The sequence below is a fragment of the Dasypus novemcinctus genome, chromosome 10, assembly GCF_030445035.2.
Source record: "Dasypus novemcinctus isolate mDasNov1 chromosome 10, mDasNov1.1.hap2, whole genome shotgun sequence".
NCBI classification, from domain to species: Eukaryota; Metazoa; Chordata; class Mammalia; order Cingulata; family Dasypodidae; genus Dasypus; species Dasypus novemcinctus.
In genome coordinates, this window is record NC_080682.1 from 19,930,286 (window position 1) to 19,941,781 (window position 11,496).

General features: G+C 34.3%; 1 pseudogene; it reads left to right on the top strand.

Moving 5' to 3' along the window:
• The first annotated feature begins 576 nt into the window (after window positions 1-576).
• On the top strand, window positions 577-1,492 carry LOC101444321 (olfactory receptor 5B2-like; annotated as a pseudogene).
• The last annotated feature ends 10,004 nt before the right edge of the window (window positions 1,493-11,496 follow it).

Here is an 11,496-nt window from a genome sequence, read left to right on the forward strand (position 1 = left end):
TAAATGTGAATTGTGTTAAATTAAATTCAATAAAACTTCAGTAAGAACGTGGAACTCAGTAACCAATCTACCTGTGTTCAATGCTTGGCTCTATCATCTGATACGCATGCTAAAATGCAGAAAATACTCAGCCTTTTATATATTTGTTGAAAGGATTAAATGTTTATAAACATATTAAACAGTCTATCTTGCCTAGAATAGTGTCTGGAATGTAAGCAGTAAATAATGTAGGCTTTTAATAGACTTTGGTGATCTGATTTGGAGATGTATTTTTTGAAAGCATATAACTTCATAACCTCTTTATGCACATGTTGATTTCATGTACAAAAGTGGGAATTTGGCCATGTGATTTATGAGTATCTCTCAGGTTCAAGAGTTTTTAACTTATCTAGATAATTTGTTTTTAAATATTCTAGTCAAATACATGCTTTAGATTGGTAAACAATCTTTGATGAACAAATTATTGTTATAATGAAATTATAAAATTACCAAGTATACATGTATTTATTTAAGTGCAATCTCTGTTCACTTTACTGTTCCTTTATTTCTCTTTACTGAAGGCATGGTGTCATTCCAATGGAGAATAGTATACAGGTGACTGAGTTCATCCTGGTAGGTCTAAGTGATGTCCTAGAACTGCAGACCTCACACTTTATCTTGTTCACCCTCATTTACCTCATCAGTGTATTTGGGAATCTGGAGATGAGTGTACCAATTCTCTTAGACTCTAGGCTCTACAAACCCATCTACTTTCTCCTAAGTAACCTCTCTCTGATGGACTTTGGTTACTACTCAGCTGTCACTCCCAAGATCATATCTGGGTTCCTCATGGGAAAAAAGTCATCTCCTACCATGCATGTACTGTTCAGAGGTTCTTTTATGTAACATTTGTCACTGCGGAAAGTTACCTCTTGGCTTCTGTGGCCTATGCGGCAGTGTGTAAAATGCTGCATTACACCACCATCATTACTTCGTGTGTTTGTGTACTATTGTTCATACACAGCTATGTCTGTGGTTTCCTTATGCCTCCTTTCACATTGGAGATATATTCAGTTTCTCTTTCTATAGGTCCAACATAGTTCATCACTTTTTCTGTGATGTTCCAGCAATCATGGCTCTCACATTCTCTGATAAACATATTAGTTAGCTGTTTCTTATTTTGATATCTAGTTTCAATGTATTTTTTGCTCTTCTGGTTAACCTGTTCATATTTATCACCATCCTGAAGATGCACTTAGCTGAGGGATACCAGAAGGCTTTGGACACTTGTGCTTCCCACCTCACTGCAGTCTCCATCTTCTATGCAGCAATCATCTTCATGTACTTCCAGCACAGCTCTAGTCACTCCATGGACACAGACAAAATGGCATCTGTGTTCTATGCTATCATCATCCCCATGGTAAAATCTCCAGTCTAAAGTCTGGGGAACAAAGAGGTCTAGAGTGCATTCAAGAAAGCTATTAAGAGATCAAAATTGTCTCTAGGCTTTTAACATTGAGTTTCAAGTTTCTTTCTATTTGAGTTTTATTTGTCATATTTTATTTCCCCCCACTCTTTTGATACTTTTGGTCACTTTTACTGTTATAATCTTCATTTCTGGACTCTCTTCCAGGCCGTTCTCTCATGTCTTTTCTTTTCAGGCTCTAGCACACCCTTTAGCTTTTCCAGAAAATCTGGTCTCTTGTTTAGAAAGTCTCTCAGTTTCTGTTTATCTGGGAATATTCTAATCTTGCCCTCATTTTTGACAGATACTCTTGCTGTATATAAGATTCTTGGCTGTATATAAGATTCTCTTGTAGTATCTTAAATATATCATACCACTGTTTTCTTGTCTCCATGGTTTCTGATGAGAAATCAGCACTTAATCTTATAGGATATACCTTATTTGATAAGCATTGCTTTTCTCTTGCTGTTCTCATGCAACAGATGACTAAATCAAATGTCTTTAATACAATTTTGACAAGGAGGATCCATTACTCTCTGGGCTTAGCTTCCCAGAGAGAAACACTGTGTCCTCTCTCCACAAGGCCAGCTTTAGACTATCAGGCAACTGACTCTGTTTCTCTCTTCAGGGCTCAATTCTCTCTGGGCTCAACTGCTCTACTCCTCTGTGTTCTTACTTCTGAGGCTACAGCTCAAAATTCAGAATTCTCTTCTCTGCAGTGTGTCCTACTGACATGGCCCAATTGAAGCCTGAATCATTATTAAATCAAGTAAAAGTGAAACCTCTGAATCCAATATAATCTAATATGCCTGGAGGATCCATACTTTGTAAACGTCCTTTGTCCATCCTCATCCAGGTACTACATTCTCAATGTAATCTTTACTTTTTTCTGGACATCAGACTTTGATGAGGTATGGGCTTAAAGTGGAAAGCCTTAAAATGTGGTACATTGCATGGAAAAGAGGTGAGAAGAATGAAATTATATTGTGGATTCCTCAAAGTTAAAATCTTAGTCCTAGAGACAAGGAGAGAGTTCTGAGATAAACAAGTCCCAGGAAGAGAGGAACCCAGGAAGTCTGAAATTTTGGCAGACATCAGCAGCCATCTTGCTCCAACACTTGGCAACAGACTTTGGTGAGGGAAGTAACTTATGCTTTATGGCCTGGTAACTGTAAACTTCTACCCCAAATAAATACCCTTTATAAAAACCAACAGATTTCTGGTATTTTGCATAAACACCCCTTTGGATGACAAATACAATTGAGTAATGAACAAACACAAGGCATAATACAAATATTGACTAAAGTAGACATCATTATTCTAGCAGTAGAAGATCTTGTAACATTGATGTAAAGACATTGGTCATCAGAATTTTTGAGGGGAGGGAAAGGGAAGAATAGATGTAACATGAGTCATTTTTGGGACATTGAAATTGTTCTGAGTTAGATTGCAATGACAGATATAGGTCATTATACATTTTGTCAAAACCTATAAAAATGTGCAGTGCGAAGTGTAAACTAGAATGTGAAAAATTCACCATGATTAGTAGCAATGCTTCTATATGTTTTCACCAATTGTGACCAATATAACACACTAATCAAGGATATTGTTAATTGGGGTAATTGTGGGAAGGGAGAGAGTGGAATATATGGGAATCACCCTGTATTTTTTATGTATCATTCATGTAATCTAAAGCTACTTTAAATTTTTTTTAATTAAAAAAATAAGTTAAGATAGGTGGAGAAATAATTATTTAGTCTTTTATAATTATCTGTTTTAATTAGTGCTGTTTGCTTTTTCATGTATATGAATTAAAATCTGATGTCACTTTCTTTCAGCTGCAAAAACTTCTATTAGTAGTTCTTGTCAGGCAAGTTTGCCCTGTTTTTTTATTCTCTCCATCCTTCTGATACTCCCATTATCTGATTGTTGTTTGTCTTAAGAGTGTTCCACATTTCTCTGAGGCTCATGTCTTTAGTCTTTATTCTTTCTGGTCTTCAATTTTTATAATCCTATGTATTCATTTTCTTCTTTGCTTATATGTTATTGTGCCTGATAAAAATCTACTTTTGAGCCTCTTTTTTGAATATTTTATTTCAGTTATTGTATTTTTCAGGTTTTCTACTTGAATCTTTTATTAATAATGATGATTCTATCACTTCATCATTATTCAGTATTTGATGAATCATGATCATATTAGTTTTCTTTTTTTAAAACATGGTTTCCTTTACTTCATGAACATATTTGTTGCTTCTTTGAAATCTTTTCATACTTTGAAGTCTTTGTCAAACAGCTGGTCCTCTCAAATACAGTTTCGATTGACTGCTTTGTTTCTGTATTTGGGTCACACTTTCTCTCTCTCTCTCTCTCTCTCTCTCTCTCTCTCTCTCTCTCTCTCTCTCTCTCTCTCTCTCTCTCATTATTACTTGTGAAAGTGGATGTTTTAGATTTGCTTTAGCAATTCTAGAGTCTGAGATCTCCATTTAGAGCATATTATTATTGCTGTTTTTTTTTTAACTTGGTCATTGTTTTAGCAGCTTGATGTGTATACACTATAATTTTAAATCTCTGATGTCACTGTTAATATTTTTTTATTTATGTTTTTAAGTTTCACTTCTAGGGGTTGACTATAGGTAAGGATTGATTGCTTAGAGATCAGCCAACAAAGGACTGACAAATGTAGCTGAAGACCAATTAGAAAGTCTCTCCTTCAAACTCACACCTAAATAAAATGATTGTCAATTATATACTGTGTCCATATTTTTTATTTTTATGCAGTAATATACTTTAATTTCACATACCCTTGAAACCCACTGAAATGAAAGTGATGTCAGAAGGTTTCCCTTACTGCAAGTTTATGAAAAAACAGCTTTTGTTGAATTTGTGTTAGACATAGTTTTGTCTTTAATATACTTCACAAGTGGTTGTAAAGAGTAATGGATGAGAAGAAATCATCTGAGAAGTTAGCACAGGAACCAGGGAAAATGGATTTCTCTCCATGGAGAAATATCAAGATCTTATAAAAGATCATCTTCCATCACCAGGTTTGTAGAAACTATGAAATGCCAATTCAACAAGATTTCAGAACTTGTGTTTTCCATTCTTCCCTTTTTTGAATAGGAATGTTTTCCTTGTTGTCTGTATTGTGTTTAAATGTATATACTGATATGAATGTCATATGGTCTAATATTTCTGTTTAAGTCATAAAGTGCTGGATCTTAATGTCATATTTAGACTGTCTAGAGAGACTCAGTAAACCCCTTCCATAGTCAAGACATTGAACTTTTATAGTGATTAGATAGAATTCATGTTGTCTCCCTGGTGGGGATGGATGAAATAGTATGTGTGTGTCACAGTAAATCAATATTTGATATCATAACCATTAGAATGAAAACACTGGTCAGTGCTTACCAAAAGATATACTTTTTCCTCTTGAGCACATAATGAGACTTAATTTCTCAGCTTCATCCAGTTAGTTATGCTATGTGATGTGTTCTTGTCAATGAAATGTGATTATCAGTCTTATGTACTATTTCCTAGCCTGGACCACAAAATTCCTACTCAATGTAATCCTTTCCTCACTCTGTCTTTCTTTGTTATCATTGGTCAGAGAGAATGCAACTCACAAGGTATGGTCTAGCCACTAATTGGAAAGAACCTGGATCACTGAATCACTGTATGAATTACCATAGACAAGCCAAGTGAACAACACATGAGCAAAAGAAACCAACATGGTGAATCCAGTGTGATTTTGGGGCTTGCTTTAATGGCATTTAGTATTATTTACCCTAACTAAGATAGAGAGATCCTTATCAGAAAATCTTGATGCTGTTGGTAGGAGGTAAGGGGGCATATGAAGAGAAATACTGTCAAATATCTACAAAACAATTTCATTCCACAATTGTTATGAATCTCAGTCTCCAAATGTAAACAAAACAGCTGGGATACAAAAAATTAGCATAGGGTTTAGGGAGAATAGAGTGTATTTGAATTCAATTCCATCTGATATTTGTGACATATGACAAGTTATTTAAAAACTCGGCAGTTCTTTTGTGGAAAGCAGTGCCTTCCTCAGAGCACCATATTAAATGGTTACTGAATGAGCCAGAAATTAGCACAATTCTTGACACATAATATGTGCTCAAAAATGTTACTTGCTTTTCTTTCCATTTCTTTTCCTATCCTTTTTTTCACTTCCACCTCTGTTTTGACAACATTTTCCATATGACTAGTGAATCCTTTATTAATTATATTGCACTTTTTGTTACAGATTTATCTCTAACACTGAATTATGAACCCTTCAAGACCAAAGATAGAAAGTGATTTAGGTTTTAGGTATTCTCAGAATCTAGTGTAATTTTGGTTGCAGAGAAAAGCTCCAAAAGTATCTAATGAAATTAAGTGAATGAACAAGTTGGCATGGACCCACTCCATCAATAACAATTAAGGTTGCAAATTCTTATCTCTGTTATCTGTTTCTTATTATGCTAAAAATATATTACTGTGTATTCATTTTAGTGTGAGTTTTCTTCATTAATTTGTCTTCCTGACCAAATAAAAGTTGTCTACTGACTGGAACAATTTCTGATTTATGCTAGTAAACCCTCATTCATAGAATATATTGGGGCTCAATAAAATATTTTGAATTAATTGATTAACCATAAGTGTAAGTGAATCCAAGTGTTCATTCTTTTTGTACAAAACAGAGCATATATAACAAAACATGCCACAGAAAACTATATGTTATACAAGTCAGGACAGTATAGTTGCAGTAACAAATCAACATTTAATACAGCAAAGATTTTGAATTAGTTTCCTATGAATCCTGTAAACAAATGACATAGTCTTGGGTGCTTACAATAATACACATTTATTCTCATTGTTTGGGAAGTCAAAAGTCTGAATTCAGTTTCACTGGGTATCAGAAGGGCTGCCCTCTCTCTGGTGGCATAAGGGATAATCCATTCCTGGCTTCCAATCTTCTGGTGACTGGTGGCATTTTTTAACTTGTGACTGCAGCACTCCCATCTCTAACTCAGTATTTTTTAAAAAGATTTATTTATTTATTTATTTCTCTCCCCTTCCCCCCCCCACCCTGGTTCTCTGTTCTCTGTGTCTATTTGCTGCATCTTCTTCTTTGTCTGCTTCTGTTGTTGTCCATGGCACAGGAATCTGTGTTCCTTTTTGTTGCGTCATCTTGTGTCAGCTCTCTGTGTGTGTGGCGCCATTCCTGGGCAGGTTGCACTTTCTTTTGCGCTGGGCGACTCTCTTTATGGGGTGCACTCCTTGAGTGTGAAGCTCCCCTATGCAGGGGACACCCCTGTGTGGCACGGCACTCCTTGCACACATCAGCACTGCACATGGACCAGCTCCATATGGGTCAAGGAGGCCTGGGTTTGAACTGTGGAACTCCCATGTAGTAGATGGATGCTCTAATCACTAGGCCAAGTCCGCTGCCTCTAACTCAGTATTCACGTTGCTTTCTGCTCTACTGTGCCTGTTTCATATCCCCTTTGCTTTATTTTTTAATTGTTGTGATATTCATACAACATTTAACTATTTTCATGTGCACAATTCAGTCACATTTTGTACATTAAATTGTTGTACAATCATCATCACTATCTACTTCCAAAACATTTTCACCTCCTCCAAAAAATGCCTTCACCAGGTAATCAGTCTCTCCACATTTTCCCTCACCACAGCTGTTGCCACTGTCTAGTCTACTTTCTGTCTCTGTGTTTTTACCTATTCTGGATATTTCATATAAATTGATTTATAGACTATGCATTATTTTGTGTCTGGCTTCTTTTACTTAGCATAATGGTTTTTTAGGTTCATTCATGTTGTAGTATGTATTAGCACTTCACTTGTTTTTATGGCTGAATAATATTATACTCTATGGATATACCACATTTTGTTTATTCATTCATCCATTGATGGGCATTTAGGTTGTTTCCATCTTTTGCCTATTGTGAAGAGTGCTGCTATGGACATTCACATTGGTTTGATTGCCTGTTTTCAGTTATTATTTTGGATAAGTGTCTAGAAATAGAATTGGTGGGTCATATGATAATTCTATGTTTAACTATTAAGGAACTGCCAAGCTGTTTTCTATTGGGGGTGCACCATTTTATATGCCCACCAACAATATACAAGTGTTCCAATTTTTCCACATTTCACCAAGACCTTTTATTATAGTTTTATGTTATTCATATATAGGTATGGTAGTGAATGTGAAGTGGTATCTCACTGTGGTTTTTATTTACATTTACCTAATGACTTACAATCTTTAACCTTTACTCTTCTGCTTGTATAATTTTTGAAGAAATGCCTATTCAAGTCCTTTGCACATTTTAAATTGGGTTGTTAGACTTGTGTTTTTTTAAGTAACAATTATATATGATTTGCAAATATTTGTACCAAATCTTTTTGTTGTCTTTTTACTATTTTGGCAGGGTATTTGATGCATGAAAGTTTTTAATTATGATGAAGTCTAATTTATCTATTTGCTTATTTGTTGCTCATTCTTTGGGTTCTACATCTAACAATCCATTGCCAAATCCAAGGTCACAAAGATTTACCCAAACATTTTTCTGAAAGTTTTATAGTTTAAGTGCTGACATTAGAGTCTCTCATCCACCTTAAGTAGCTTTTATATAAGCTGTGAGGAAGGGGTCCAATTTCATTCTTTTTTGATGTTATCCCTGCACCATTTGTTGAAGAATCATTTCTATCCCCCTTTGAACTGTGTATTAGTCAGCTGATGCAAAGGCCCAGAGCTCTGTTAGTTTTTATAAAGGGTATTTATTTTGGGTAAAAGCTTACAGTCACAAGGCCATAAAGCATAAGTTACTTCCCTCACCACAGTCTGTTGCCATGTTTTGGAGCAAGATAGTTACAGATGTCTGCAAGGTTTCAGCCTTCCTTCTCCCTCTTAAGACTCCATTGGCCCAACTTCTTCCTATCTCATAAGTAGGTTGGTATATGGCTCATCTCTCTCCCTGAGGTTCATTTCTTTCTGAGTTCAGCTGCTTGGTTCTCTTCACAAGGTCACCTGTAGATTATCAGGTTCATCTTTCTTCCTAGGGCCTCTGTGGTCTAATGAACCATCTCTTTCCATGTTCTTCTCTGTGTATTTACTTCCCAGGGCTCCAGCATCAAAACTAAAAACTGTCTCTTCTGCCATGTCATTTTCTCTGTGAATCTCCACCCACCAAGGGGATGGAAACTCAATGTCCTACTGACATGGCTGAATCAGAGCCCTAATCATAATGTAATCAAGTAAAAGTGAAATCTCTGAATTTAATACAATCTAATATGCCCAGAGGAACAGGCCAGTTTACAAACACAATCCAGTATCTATTTTTGGAATTTATAACAATACCAAACTGCCACAAACTGTATAGGCATACTTCTTGAAACTTACATATATGTATGTGGGTTTATTTCTGTACCCTCAATACTATCACATTTATCTATATGTCTTTCATTAGTGCAGTACAACATTGTTTTGATTGCTCTAGCTTAGCAGTAAAATTTGAAATTGTGATGTGTGAAAACTCCAATTTTGTTCTTGTTTTTTCAAAATTGCTTTGGCTACTCAGGATTCTTCACAATTCCATATGAATTTTAGGTACAAGTTTTCCATTTCTGCAAAACAGGCCATTGTTATTTTGATAGGAATGTCATTAAGTATGTAAATCACTGGGGAGTACTGCCATTTAATACATCTTCAAATCCATGAAAATGGACTATCTTTTCATTTTTAGAGTTCTTTAATTTCTTTCATCAATGTTTTATAAGTTTCAGTGTTCAAATCTTGCACTTTCTTGCTTGAATTTATTCCTATGTATTTTATTATTTTTGATGAACTTCTAAATTAAATTTTCTTAATTTTGTTTTTGGATCTTTCATTCATACCATACAGAAATCCAACAATTTTTGCATGCTTTAATTTGTCCTTTAACTTTGAAGAATCTGATACTTAGCTATAGTGAGTTTTATTTTGGTACATTATTTAGATTTTCTGTTTATAAAATCATATCTTTTGCAGGTAAAGATAGTTTTACTTTTCTCTTTCATACTTGGATTACTTTTTTTTTCTTGCCTAATTGTTCTGTCTACAACTTCTAACACCTCACTGAATAGAAGTGATAAAATCATGGATCATTATTTTTTTCCTGATCATAGGGGGAAACTTTGAGTCTTCCACTATAGAGTATAATGTTATCCATGTTTTTATTTTTAATAAATTCCCTTTATTAAGATATGCTTTCTATTTGTAATTGTGGAGTGTTTATATCATGGAAGGATCTTGGATTTTTAATATTCTTTTATTGCATCAGTTAAGGTGATTATGTGGGTGTTTCATGTGGTGTATTACATTGATCATTATTCATATTTTGAGTTACATATAAAGTAATTACTAAAAAGGAAAAACTATTTCTGCTATATTGCTATTGCTTTATGTGTCATCTCTTGTGTCTCTCATATTTGAATTATATCCTTCATTGTATTTAATTGATTTTTACTAGTGTACCATTCTTATTTCCTTTTCTGAATATTTTTTGCTAGTTTTAATGTTTTCCCTGGGTATTCCAATTAATATCTTGAAATTTTAAGAATCTAGTTTTAATAATGCCATCTTTGCTTCAGTAGCTTAGTCATATAAAATCTGCTACTCTACAGCTCTTTCACTTCACCTGTTATGTTCTTATTCTCACAAATTACATCTGTATATGTTGTGTGCTCATTAACAAACTACACAATTATTGTTGTATGCACTTTAAATGAGGTACAATAGAGGAATTACAAACCAAAAGTACAATAATACTAGCTTTTATATTACTATGTTTTTACCTTGGCTAGTGTCTTTATTTCTTTTTATGGCTTCAGGTTACTGTCTAATGACCATTCATTTCAGCCTAGAGAACTTTTAGCATGTCTTATACATCAGTTCTACTAGTAACAATTTGTTCAGCATTTCTTTATTTGGTAATGTCTTAATTTCAAGTTTATTTTTTAATGGCAGTTTTGCTAGGTATAATATTCTTGCTTGACAGTGGATGTTGTTTAATTATGTCATCTCACAACCTCCTGGCCTCCATGGTTTCTAATGAGAAATTGGCTGTTGATCTTATTTAGGATTGCTTTTGGTAATGAGTTGCATCCCTCTTGCTGCATTCCAGATTCTTTTTTCTTTGTCTTTTTGCCATCTTGATTATGATGTGTTAGTGTAGATCTCTTTGTGTTTGCCTTATTAGATATTCATTGAACTTCTTGGATATGTACATTCAAGTATTATTTCAAAACTGGGAATTTATCAGCCATTATTTCTTCAAGTAATGTTTCTGCTCCCTTTTCTCTGTAGTCTTCTGCTGGAACTGCCATTATGTATATGTTGGTACACTTGACAGTGCCACATAGGTCTCTTAAGCCCTTTTCACTTTTCTTCACCCTTTCATCTTTTTTATCTTTTATCTTTCTGCTTATAAGAGTGTATTGTTTCAATTGACCTGTCTTCAAGATTGATAATTGTTTCTTCTGTCTGCTTAAATCTGTGTTAAATCTTAAATCTTAAAGCCCTCTAATGATATTTTCACTTCAGCTTTTGTACACATTGGGTCTAGAATTTCTTTTTAACTCCTTTTTATAATTTCCTTATCTTTACTGGTAATCTCTACTTGATGATGCATTATACTCATGATTGCTTTTAGTGATTTTGCCAAGGTTTCAATGAGCATATTTTAAGAGAGTAGATGTAAAATCTTTTATCTTTTAGTGAATAGCTCATACTTTCTTGTTTGCATGATTCTAAATTTTAGTTGAAACCTGGGCATTCTGTATATTCTAATGTGATAACTTAGGAAATCAGGTTTTCCCTCTTTTCAATGTTTGTTGTTTTTGTTTACTCTGGATTGTAGTTGCTTGTTTGTTTGGTGACTCTTTAAACTGATTCTCCTTTAATTTGACTAGAAAAATCATTTTATGCTTTCTGAATTAGCTACAGGCACCCTAGCCTGGAATTAAGCATACACAACTACAGAGTTCAG